Source organism: Heptranchias perlo, unplaced genomic scaffold (genome assembly GCF_035084215.1).
Source record: "Heptranchias perlo isolate sHepPer1 unplaced genomic scaffold, sHepPer1.hap1 HAP1_SCAFFOLD_59, whole genome shotgun sequence".
In the NCBI taxonomy this organism is placed as follows: Eukaryota; Metazoa; Chordata; class Chondrichthyes; order Hexanchiformes; family Hexanchidae; genus Heptranchias; species Heptranchias perlo.
The window spans coordinates 929,003-939,854 of NW_027139612.1; the positions used below are offsets into that span (position 1 = coordinate 929,003).

Below are 10,852 nucleotides of genomic sequence, written 5' to 3' on the forward strand. Positions count from 1 at the left end.
TCCGTTTTTCTATTATTTCTACCAAAGTGAATAACCTCACATTTCCCCACATTATACTCCATCTGCCACCTTCTTGCCCACACATTTAATCTTTCTCTATCCCTTTGCAGAATCTTTGTGTCCTCCTCCCAGTTTACCGAACCACCTAGCTTTGCATCATCTGCAAACTTGGTACATTGGTCAGTACTGAGGAGAGCAGTACTGTCGCAGGGTCAGTATTGAGGGATCGCAGTACTGTCGGAGTGGCAGTACTGAGGGAGTGCTGAACGTTCGGAGGGGCAGTAATGGTGGAGCGCGGCAATTTCGGAGGTGCCAACTTTTGTAGGACACGTTAAACCGGGGGCGCATTTGCCCTCTCAGGTAGATGTAAAAGATCCCCCGGCAATATTCAAAATAGTGCAGAGGAGCTCTTCCTGGTGTCCTGGTCAATATTTATCCATTAACCAACATTACTGAAACTGACTTTCCTCTCATTTGTCTCAATAAAATGCGTGGGATCTTGCTGTGTGCAAATTGGCTGCTGCGTTTCCTACTTTACCACAGTGAGGACACTTCACAATGTCCTTCATTGACTGTTTTGGGATGCCCTGAGGCCTTGAAAGGCGCTATATAAAGGCAAGTTCTTTCCTTCTTTGACACCTCCCATGAAACCCATCTCTTGCTTCAAGCTTTTGTCATCCCTCCTAATATCTCCTTATTTTGGGCCTTCTTTCGGGAACTATCGGGTCCTGCTCTCCTCTACTAAAACTGCTCACTATTCCAGGATCATCCTGGAATGTAAAGATAACCCCCGGCTTCTCTTCACCACTACAAACCATCTTCTTAAACCCCTCTCCCCTGCTCCCTCCACCCTCACCTCCAACGAAAAGTGCGAGGAGCTCATGGAATTCTTTGTCAGTAAGATTGAGACCATCCGTTCAGCTGCCTCCCTTCCCCCAGCCCACCAAGCCAAACTTCCCGTACGGCTCACCCCTGCCCGAGCCGTGAACTCACATCTTTCTCTTGTTTCTCTCCTGTCTCCCCTCCTACCCTCTCCGAGCTCATCTTGACCATGAGATCCACCTCCTGCACCCTCGAACCGATTACCACTGAACTGCTGACCACCCACCTTCCCTTCCCGGGTCCCATGTTTGCTGATATTGTTAACGGTTCCCTCTCCTCAGGTACTGTCCCCCTCCCCTTCAAATCTGCCGTCATTACCCATTCCTCAAAAAACCCACCATTGACACCCCTGTCCTTGCAAACTATCGCCTCCATCTCCAATCTCCTTTCCTCTCCAAATTCCTTGGAAGTATTGTCTCCCAAATCCGTGCCCATCTTTCCCACAACTCCATGTTTGAATCCCTCCAATTAGGTATCCACTCCTGCCACAGTACTGAAATGGCCCTTATAAAAGTCACAAATGACAACCTATGTGACGGTGACGATAGTAAAATATCCCTCCTAACCCTTCTCGACCTGTCTGCAGCCTTTGACACGGTTGACCACACCATCCTCCTCCAACACCTCTCCTCCATCGTCCAGCTGGGTGGGACTGCGCTCGCCTGATTCCATTCTTATCTATCCAGTCATAGACTGCAAATAACCTGCAATGGCTTCTCTTAACACTCCTGCACCGTTACCTCTGGAGTACCCGAAGGATCTGTCCTTGACCCCCTCCTATTTCTCATCTATACGCAGCCCCTGGCGACATCATCCGAAAACACAACGTCAGATTCCACGTGTACACTGACGACACCCAGCTCTACCGCACCACCACCTCCCTCGTCCCCTCATTTGTCACATTGCTTGGCTGACATTCAGTACTGGATCAGCAAAAATTTCGTGCGACTCAATGTTTGCAAGAGCAAAGCCATTGTGTTTGATCCCTGCCATAAACTCCGTTCCCTAGCCACCAACTCCATCCTCCTCCCTTGCCGTTCGCAACATTGACGTCCTATGTGACCATGAGATGAGCTTCTGAACATATATCCGCTCCATCACTAAGACCGCCTACTTCACCTCCAGAACATCAGCCGTCTATGCCCCTGCCTCAGTTCATCTGCTGCTGAAACCCTCATCCACGCCTTTGTTACGTCCAGACTGGACTATTCCAATGGTCTCATGGCGGGCTTCTTTTCTTCCACTCTCCATAATCTTGAGATCATCCAAAACTCTGCTGTCCGCATTCTAACTCGCACCAAGTCCCTTTCTCCCATCACCACGGCCCGCATCCTAACTCGGACCAAGTCCCTTTCTCCCATCACCACGGCCCGCATCCTAACTCGCACCAAGTCCCTTTCTCCCATCACCACGGCCCGCATCCTAACTCGGACCAAGTCCCTTTCTCCCATCACCACGGCCCGCATCCTAACTCGCACCAAGTCCCTTTCTCCCATCACCACGGCCCGCATCCTAACTCGGACCAAGTCCCTTTCTCCCATCACCACGGCCCGCATCCTAACTCGGACCAAGTCCCTTTCTCCCATCACCACGGCCCGCATCCTAACTCGGACCAAGTCCCTTTCTCCCATCACCACGGCCCGCATCCTAACTCGGACCAAGTCCCTTTCTCCCATCACCACGGCCCGCATCCTAACTCGCACCAAGTCCCTTTCTCCCATCACCACGGCCCGCATCCTAACTCGGACCAAGTCCCTTTCTCCCATCACCACGGCCCGCATCCTAACTCGGACCAAGTCCCTTTCTCCCATCACCACGGCCCGCATCCTAAATCGCACCAAGTCCCTTTCTCCCATCACCACGGCCCGCATCCTAACTCAGACCAAGTCCCTTTCTCCCATCACCACGGCCCGCATCCTAACTCGGACCAAGTCCCTTTCTCCCATCACCACGGCCCGCATCCTAACTCGCAACAAGTCCCTTTCTCCCATCATCCCTATGCTCGCCGGCCTACATTGACTCCAGATCCGGGACCGTCTCGATTTCAAAATTCTCATCCTTGTTTTCAAATCCCTCCATGGCCGCACCCACTCCCTAAATCTGTAACTCCTCCGTCCCTACAACCCTCCGTGATCTCTGGGTTCCTCAAATTCTGGACTCTTGCACATCAACGATTTTAATCGCTTCGTCATTGGCGGCCGTGCCTTCTGCTGTCCAGGCCCTAAGCTCTGGAATTCCTTCCCCAATCCTCTCCACCTCTTTACCTCGCTCACCTCCTTGAAGATACTCTTAAAACCTACCTCTTTGACACCTGTCCTAATGTCTCCTTACATGGCTCAGTGTCAAATTGTGTTTGCTAATCGCTCCTGTAAAGTGCCTTCAGACGTTTTCCGACGTTAAAGGAGCTGTATAAAGGCAAGTTGTTGATGTTCTTGTTTCAGTTTGTAGAGGGGTCTGGGAGAGTGAATCAACATGAAAAAGGCGTACCAATGACTGTAGATATCCAGACAGTCTCCAGATTGTGTCATCATATAGAGGGATGTCTGTGAGTGAGCCAATATGTAAAATGGTTCCAAGGACTGTAGATATTCAGGAAGTCCCCAGACTGTGCCAATATTTACAGGGGTCTGTGGGAGTGAATCGATATTTACAGGGGTACCAAGGAGTGTAGATATTCAGGGAGTCCACCGATTGTGCCAGTATTTACAGGGTTCTGTGAGAGTGAGTCAACATGTAAAAGGGTACCAAGGACTGTAGACATTCAGGGAGGCCCCAGACGTTGTCACTATTTACAGAGGTCTGTGAGAATGAGTCAAAGGGTGCCAAGGACTGTAGATATTCAGACATTTCCCAGATTGTGTCATTATTTACAGGGGGCTGTGGGAGTGTGTCGATATTTATAGGGCTATCAGGGATTGTACACATTCAAGCTGTACCCAGTCTATGTCAATATTTACAGGGGTCTGTGGGACTGATTTAATATTTACAGTGTTACTAGGCAGTGCACATATTCAGACAGTACACGGATTGTGTGAGGAAATCCAGAAGTGAATCAATATTTTAAAGTATCCAGAGGCTTTCTCATAGTCTGTATGAATAATTGAAGGGAAATCCATAGACTGTGTGAATATTTACAGTAGAATCCAAAGACTGCACCATTATTTACAGGTAGATCCAGAGACTGCCCCATTATTTACAAGAGGATCCGTAGACTTGCCAATATTGACGGGGTATCCAGAGATTGGACCAATATTCGCAGAATGGTCTCAAAACTGACCAGTAGAATGGTTCAGTTCCCATCTCTGAGTTTAAACCCAACCCTTGAGAAATGGGTAGAAACTCTCTGAAATTAAAGGATTTCACTCAGAAATAATCTGCAATCTGTAAATGAAGCTGCTCTCCCTTCACATCAGTGATGTCAGACTGTGGGTCTCATAGATTCTCTTCTTCCAATTATTTATTAAAGTAATGTACTGGGCTTTGGGCTTTCCATCTGTGTAATATTTGGTTAAATATATGTTGTGATATAAATATTGTTGGATTTAAAGTTGTTAACTGAATCTGTTTGTTCAGTGACTGTAATTAATGCCAGCCTGCATGGGCCCTATTTGTGTCACTGGAGTGTTTCTCCCTGCTATTAATAAGCGACTACTTTCAACATCTAATCCCATAGTGCCAGTGGGAGCATCACCTCCAAGGTGGTCAACGGAGCACGTCACGCTCGATTTATGTGCGCGGATTCCGGACGCCATCTGGGCACATTGGGAGGCCGCGTTGCGCCGATACAACGGGCATTTCACGACCCAATTTATAGCCCAGTGAGCTGACACGTCGGGGGAGGCTTCACAGTGTTGGAAATGCAGTGAAATACATTGAAGTGTTTATAAACACAGGGAGCTGACATACCAGGGGAGGCCTCACAGTGTTGGACACGGAGTGAAATACAGTGAAGTGTTTATAAACACTGAAAGCTGATACACCAGGGGAGGCCTCACAGTGTTGGACACGGAGTGAAATACAGTGAAGTGTTTGTAAACACTGAAAGCTGATACACCAGGGGAGGCCTCACAGTGGTGGACACGGAGTGAAATACAGTGAAGTGTTTATAAACACTGAAAGCTGAAATACCAGGGGAGGCCTCACAGTGTTGGGCACGTTCGTAAAATACAGTGAAGTGTTCATAATCACTGAAAGCTGACACACCGGGGGAGGCCTCACAGTGTTGGATACGGAGTGAAATACAGTGAAGTGTTTATAAACACTGAAAGCTGACACACCGGGGGAGGCCTCATAGTGTTGGAAATGTAGTGAAATATATTGAATTGTTTATGAATAGAGAGCTGACACACCAGGGGAGGCTTCACAGTGTTAGAAATGCAGTGAAATACATTGAAGTGTTTTTAAACACAGGGAGCTGACACACCAGGGGAGGCCTCACAGTGTTAGAATTGCAGTGAAATACATTGAAGTGTTTTTAAACACAGGGAGCTGACACACCAGGGGAGGCCTCACAGTGTTGGACACAGAGTGAAATACAGTGAAGTGTTAAAAACACTGGAAACTGATACACCAGGGGAGGCTTCACAGTGTTGGAGACGGAGTGAAATACAGTGAAGTGTTTATAAACACTGAAAGCTGACACATAGGTACATTGGAAGATCGGAACAGGATTAGGCGATTTGGCCCCTCGAGCCTGTTCCACCTTTCAATGAGACCATGCTTAATCTGTGACCTAACTCCACATATCAGCCTTAGCCCAATATCCCTTCATACATTTGGTTAACTTAAATCTTTCAATATCAGATTTAAAATTAATATTTGAGCTCGCATCACCTGCTGTTTGAGGAAGAGATTTCCAAACTTCTCCCACCCTTTCCCTGCAGAAGTGTTTCCGAACTTCACTCCTGAAAGTCCTGTCTTTAATTTTCAGGCTATGCCCCCTAGTCCTCGACAGCCCAACCAGCGGAAATAATTTCTCTCTTTCGATCCGACCAGGTCCCCTTAACACCTTAAAAACTGCGATCAAATTACCCCTTAATCTTCTAAATTCCAGGGAATACAAGCCTGGTTTGTTTACTCTCTCCTCGGAATTTAACTCTTAGTGTCCAGGTATCATTCCAGTAAATCTGCTCTGCACTCCCAAGGCCAACATGTCCTTCCTAAGGTGTGGCACCCAGGACTGAACACAGTACTCCAGGTGTATAGGACTTTGTATAGCTGTAGTATAATTCTACCCACGTATTCTAGTCCTCTAGATATAAAAAACAGCATTCCATTAGCCTTCTAAAAATATTTTCTGTGCCTGTCCATGATATTTTAATGATCTATATACATGGACCTCTAAGTCTCTTGTGATTTTGTGATTTCCGTTCCCACTGCTGTTTCCCTGCACCAGTTACAAAGTACAGTCCTGGTCCCACTGCTGCTGAGACCCTGAGCTTCTGCCATCTCAAGCCTTCATTTCTCCAACACTCTCACCACCTCACATATTTAAATTAGCCGAGCGAGGAAATACAACCTGGAATCACAGAGCCTTTCCCTAATATCTCTCGGTGTGACCCGTCCAGTTAAAGGGGCCTCACCCTCTGATCTCACGGTGTGACCCATCCAGTCAAAGGGGCTTCACCCTGTGATCTCACGGTGTGACCCATCCAGTTAAAGGGGCTTCACCCTGTGGTCTCACGTTGTGACCCATCCAGTTAACGGGTCTTCACTCTGAGATCTCAAGGTTTTACTGCCCAGTGAAAGGGGCCTCGCCCTGTGATCTCACGGTGTGATCCGTCCAGTTAAAGGGGCCTCACCCTCTGATCTCACGGTTTGACCTGTTCAGTTAAAGGGGCCTAACACTCTGATCTCACGGTTTGACACGTCCAGTTAAGGGGACGAGAGAGCGAGACAGAGGAAATTGTCCCAGCTCCAGAAAAGCATGCAGGATCTGCTCCAGCTGCAGTCGATGGGGATCGATGTCGGGGAGGAACTCAGGGAGTTGAAGGGCCAGAAAGTCTCGCTCTTCGCCTCCGAGGCCTCGAAGATCACCTTTCGTTCCAGAGTCCGCTCCGTGGGGCAGGACGAGAAGGGCTCGCGTTTCTTCTTCCAGAAGCTACACAGAGAGACCTCTGGTGATCAGCAGCCTGAAGGAGGAAGAGAGCTCGGTGACGTCTTCACAGACCGACATACTGAGGATCAGCAATTCCTTTTATGCCGGGCGATATGACGCAAAGCCCAGAGACAGCAAGACCTCTCAATCCTTCCTGTCGTCTATCCCGGAGGACTTAGAGGACAGCGAGCGGGAGAGCATGGATGGGCCACTGTCCTTGGACGAGCTGACAAAGGCCGTCCAGTCTTTCGAGAAGAGTCGAAATCCCGGGGCGATGTTTACCGGTTGAGTTGTACTCGGCTCTGTGAGACTGGATAGACCCAGACCTACTGGATGTTTACGGGGTATGCTTCTGGCAGGCAACATTTCAGAGTCCATGAGGAAAGGCATCATCACCCTCATCTACAAGCAGAAGGAGGAGAGGGAAGAAATCAAATATTGATGCCACATTTCCTTGATGAATGCTGACTAGAAGATTCTGTCGATGGCCATCGCCAACAGGCTCGAATCTGCTCTGGAGTGGGTGAACCTCCCCGATCAGACCTGTACTTTACCCGGCAGGACGACCTCTGATATCCTTGTGCTGCTCTGGGATGCGATCGCCTACGTGCAGGGCAGAGGGGTGAACACCTGCCTCATCAGCCTGGACCAGGAGAAGGCCTTCGACATAATATCCCACACATACATCATGGACACGGTCTCCAAAATAGGGTTTGGGGAGGGAATCCGCGATTGGATCCGACTGCTTTATGTGGACATCCATCGCGCAGTCCTAATCAATGGGCGGGAGTCAGAGAGTTTTCCAATTAAATCTGGAGTCAGGCAGGGCTGTTCTCTCTCTGCGGTCTTGTTCATGCGTTGAGTCGAGCCATTTGCCGTGTCCATCAGGAAGGATACAGGTATCAGGGGGATGACGATCCCAGGCAGTGGAGGCTCTCAGGTTGAGGCCTCCCTGTACATGGATGACGTCACCGTCATTTGCTCCGATCAGCAGTCGGTCCACAGACCTGCGATCGCGTCGAGCTGGCCTAGTGGTCCAGAGTGAACCGCAGTAAGAGTGAGGACATGTTCAATGGCAGTTGGGAGACCCGATTCTTTGTCCCTTTCAACGTCAGGTCTGACTACCTGATGGTGTTGGGGATCGGTTTCTGGGGCCCCAAGACTCCACCAAAAAAATGGGAGGAGCGGGTCGCCAAGGCCAAAGAGAACCTTGGTATATTGGGGGAACGCTCTCTCACCGTAGCCAACAAGAACCTGGTGATAAGGTGTGAGGTACTCGCGGTGTTGTTCTACGTGGCCCAGGTCTGGCCCATTCCCCACAGCTCCGTCACCACAGTCATCCGAGCTATCTTCCACTTTGTCTGGAGAATGTGTCCACAGGGACACCATGTACAAGCCCCTGAGACAAAGTTGGCAGAAGCGTCCCCAATGCTGCCCTGATCCTGATGGACACCTTTGTGTGTGGCTGCCTCCGGATGTGTGTAGAGCCCCGGTCTGCAAACACCAAGTGTCTCTACGTGCTGAGTTTCTACCTGTCCAATACACTGAGAAAACTGGGTCTGGCCATGCTGGCCGAGCAGAAGCAGGACGTCCCGTCCAGCTGGAACGACCCAGCTCCCCCCTCCACCCCCCACCTGTCCCAGGTGGAGAAGTTCCTGAGGAGGAACCACTTCAACCACAAGGCCGTCAGACAGTGGTCGCCGAGGAACGTTCTGTGGGTCCTGCAGGAAAAGGAGAAGGTGGATCCAATCGGGCATTTCCCCGACCAGACGGTCGATGCCATTTGGCAGAAGGTCTCGTCGCCGGAACTGACCAACAGGTACCAGAATGTGGCCTGGATGGTGGTGAGAAGGTACCTCCCAGTGCAGTCCTTCCAACATGCATGGAATTTCAGCACCACCTCGAGCTGCCTTCAAGGCTGCAACGGGGATGAGACCGTCGTCCGTCTCTTGGTGGACAGGACCTTCACGCAGAATGTGTGGAGAGAGATGCGTTGCTATCTGTCCCAGTTCATCTCCAACACCTCGGTAACACAGGACGCTGTGCTCTACGGGCAGTTTCCCAGAAGGCACACCGAGACAGATATCAACTGCTGCTGGAAGACCATCAACTCGGTGAAGGAGGCTCATTGGTCCTCCCAAAACCTGTGGTCTTCCAGCTGAAGGAGCGGTCCACGACCGAGTGTTGCCGACTGACACACTCCAAGGTCCAGGGGAATGTACTGCGGGACGCACTGAGGCACGGTGCAGCCTATGCAAGGGCTCGATCGGAAAAGGCTACTGTGTGAAGCCATCCCACCTTTTATTATGCAGAATGTATTATATGATATGTAGTGTGTTTTCTATTGAAATAATGGGATCATAGTGTGTGCGATCTGTTTTGTATTGTTTTGAATTGAAATTGCGACTTTTACACTGAACTGTACGTATCCTTAAATTTTATGAAATAAAGTATATTTTGAAAATACAAAGAATTGATGCACAAAGGCACTCCTCTGAGCAGCGAGAGACCTGTCCGACTGACAGAAAGAAGTCTTTTTTTGCCTGAAAGTTAGCGCGGTTTGACGTGTTGTTGCTCAAAGGCGCTCCCTGCTGGTGAAAAGAGGCAAATGCTCGAGCAAATCAGCCGTGTTCAGACAGACACGGAACGCTTTCGGGTTTGAGAAAGGAAAAGCACCAACATTTTAAGCAGTAAGCAGTCTGTAAAGTGAAGAAAGCGGCCTAGAGCTCAATACCGTTTACTCCAAAACCACTATTTTGAGCCGGAATTAAACCAGCGATTTAAGAGTGATTTTGCTTTCAAGTTTGAATCTCTACACATTTTCTGCATTACCAGCTGAGCTATCGAAGGGAAGCAGCAAAGGTCTCTCTCTTTGGTGATTGTTCACCGTGCGCCATTTGACACTCCCCGACTCGTGGAATCACGTGGGCATGACCGAGACTGACTCGGTACCTGCTCATACCGCAGCGCTGTGGGAGTGTGAGCTCCCACTTACTCTCCACACCCTGGGACAGTGGAGAAATGGGGAACGTGCCTGACCAGAATTCAGAAAACTGATGGTTAGATTTCGACCTGGATGGATGGTTTTTGCAAACTGCCGATTAGTTTATGACTTTGCACCTTGCAAACTGTCCTACATGTTTGTGCTGCCTGGATATCTAGACATCAAGTGCCTTCTTAGCGCAGCAGGCAGCGCGTCAGTCTCATAATCTGAAGGTCCTGAGTTCAATCCTCAGAGAAGGCATAATTAAGCTTTCTTTTTCCATCTTTGCTCAAGACCAAAATCAAGAATTTTTGCTTCCTGCAGCACACCAAAAGATTTGCTGCCCATTGACCTCTCTGTACCATAGCACGCAGCACCTCACGAAGGGGATAATCTCCGAAAGCTTGTGATTTTAAAATCAAATTGTTGGACTATAACCTGGTGTTCTAAGATTCCTTACATTGGAAAGTTGAAAGAGCGACCTTGAGTTAATTGCTGCTTCTTCCAAAAGTACACTCGCTCCTTCAAGCCGGAATTGAAACATCGATCGAAGGATAACATTATTTTGAGTTTAATTAACTGTTATTTTCCGCTCTACCAGCTGAGCTATCGAAGGGAAGCAGCAAAGGTCCCTCTCTGTAGTGATTGCTCACCGTACGCCTTTTGACACTCCCGCACTCGTGGAGTCGTGTGGGCATGACCGAGACTTGCTCGGTACCTGCTCATACCGCAGTGCTGTGGGACTGTGATCTGTAACTTACTCTGCACACCCTGGGCCAGTCAAGCAATAAATAACGTGTCTGACGACACATCAGAAGATTGTAGGTTTGACTCCTACTTGACTGGATGCTTTTTGCAAACGGCCCATTACTTGATGACTTTAGATACCT

At 49.1% G+C, this 10,852-nt stretch overlaps 1 non-coding gene across 1 annotated transcript; it reads left to right on the forward strand.

The window, feature by feature from the left end:
• Positions 1 to 10,150: 10,150 nt before the first annotated feature.
• On the forward strand, positions 10,151 to 10,223 carry trnam-cau (transfer RNA methionine (anticodon CAU)). Its single transcript has one exon. It is a non-coding gene; the product is annotated as a tRNA-Met (tRNA).
• Positions 10,224 to 10,852: the final 629 nt, after the last annotated feature.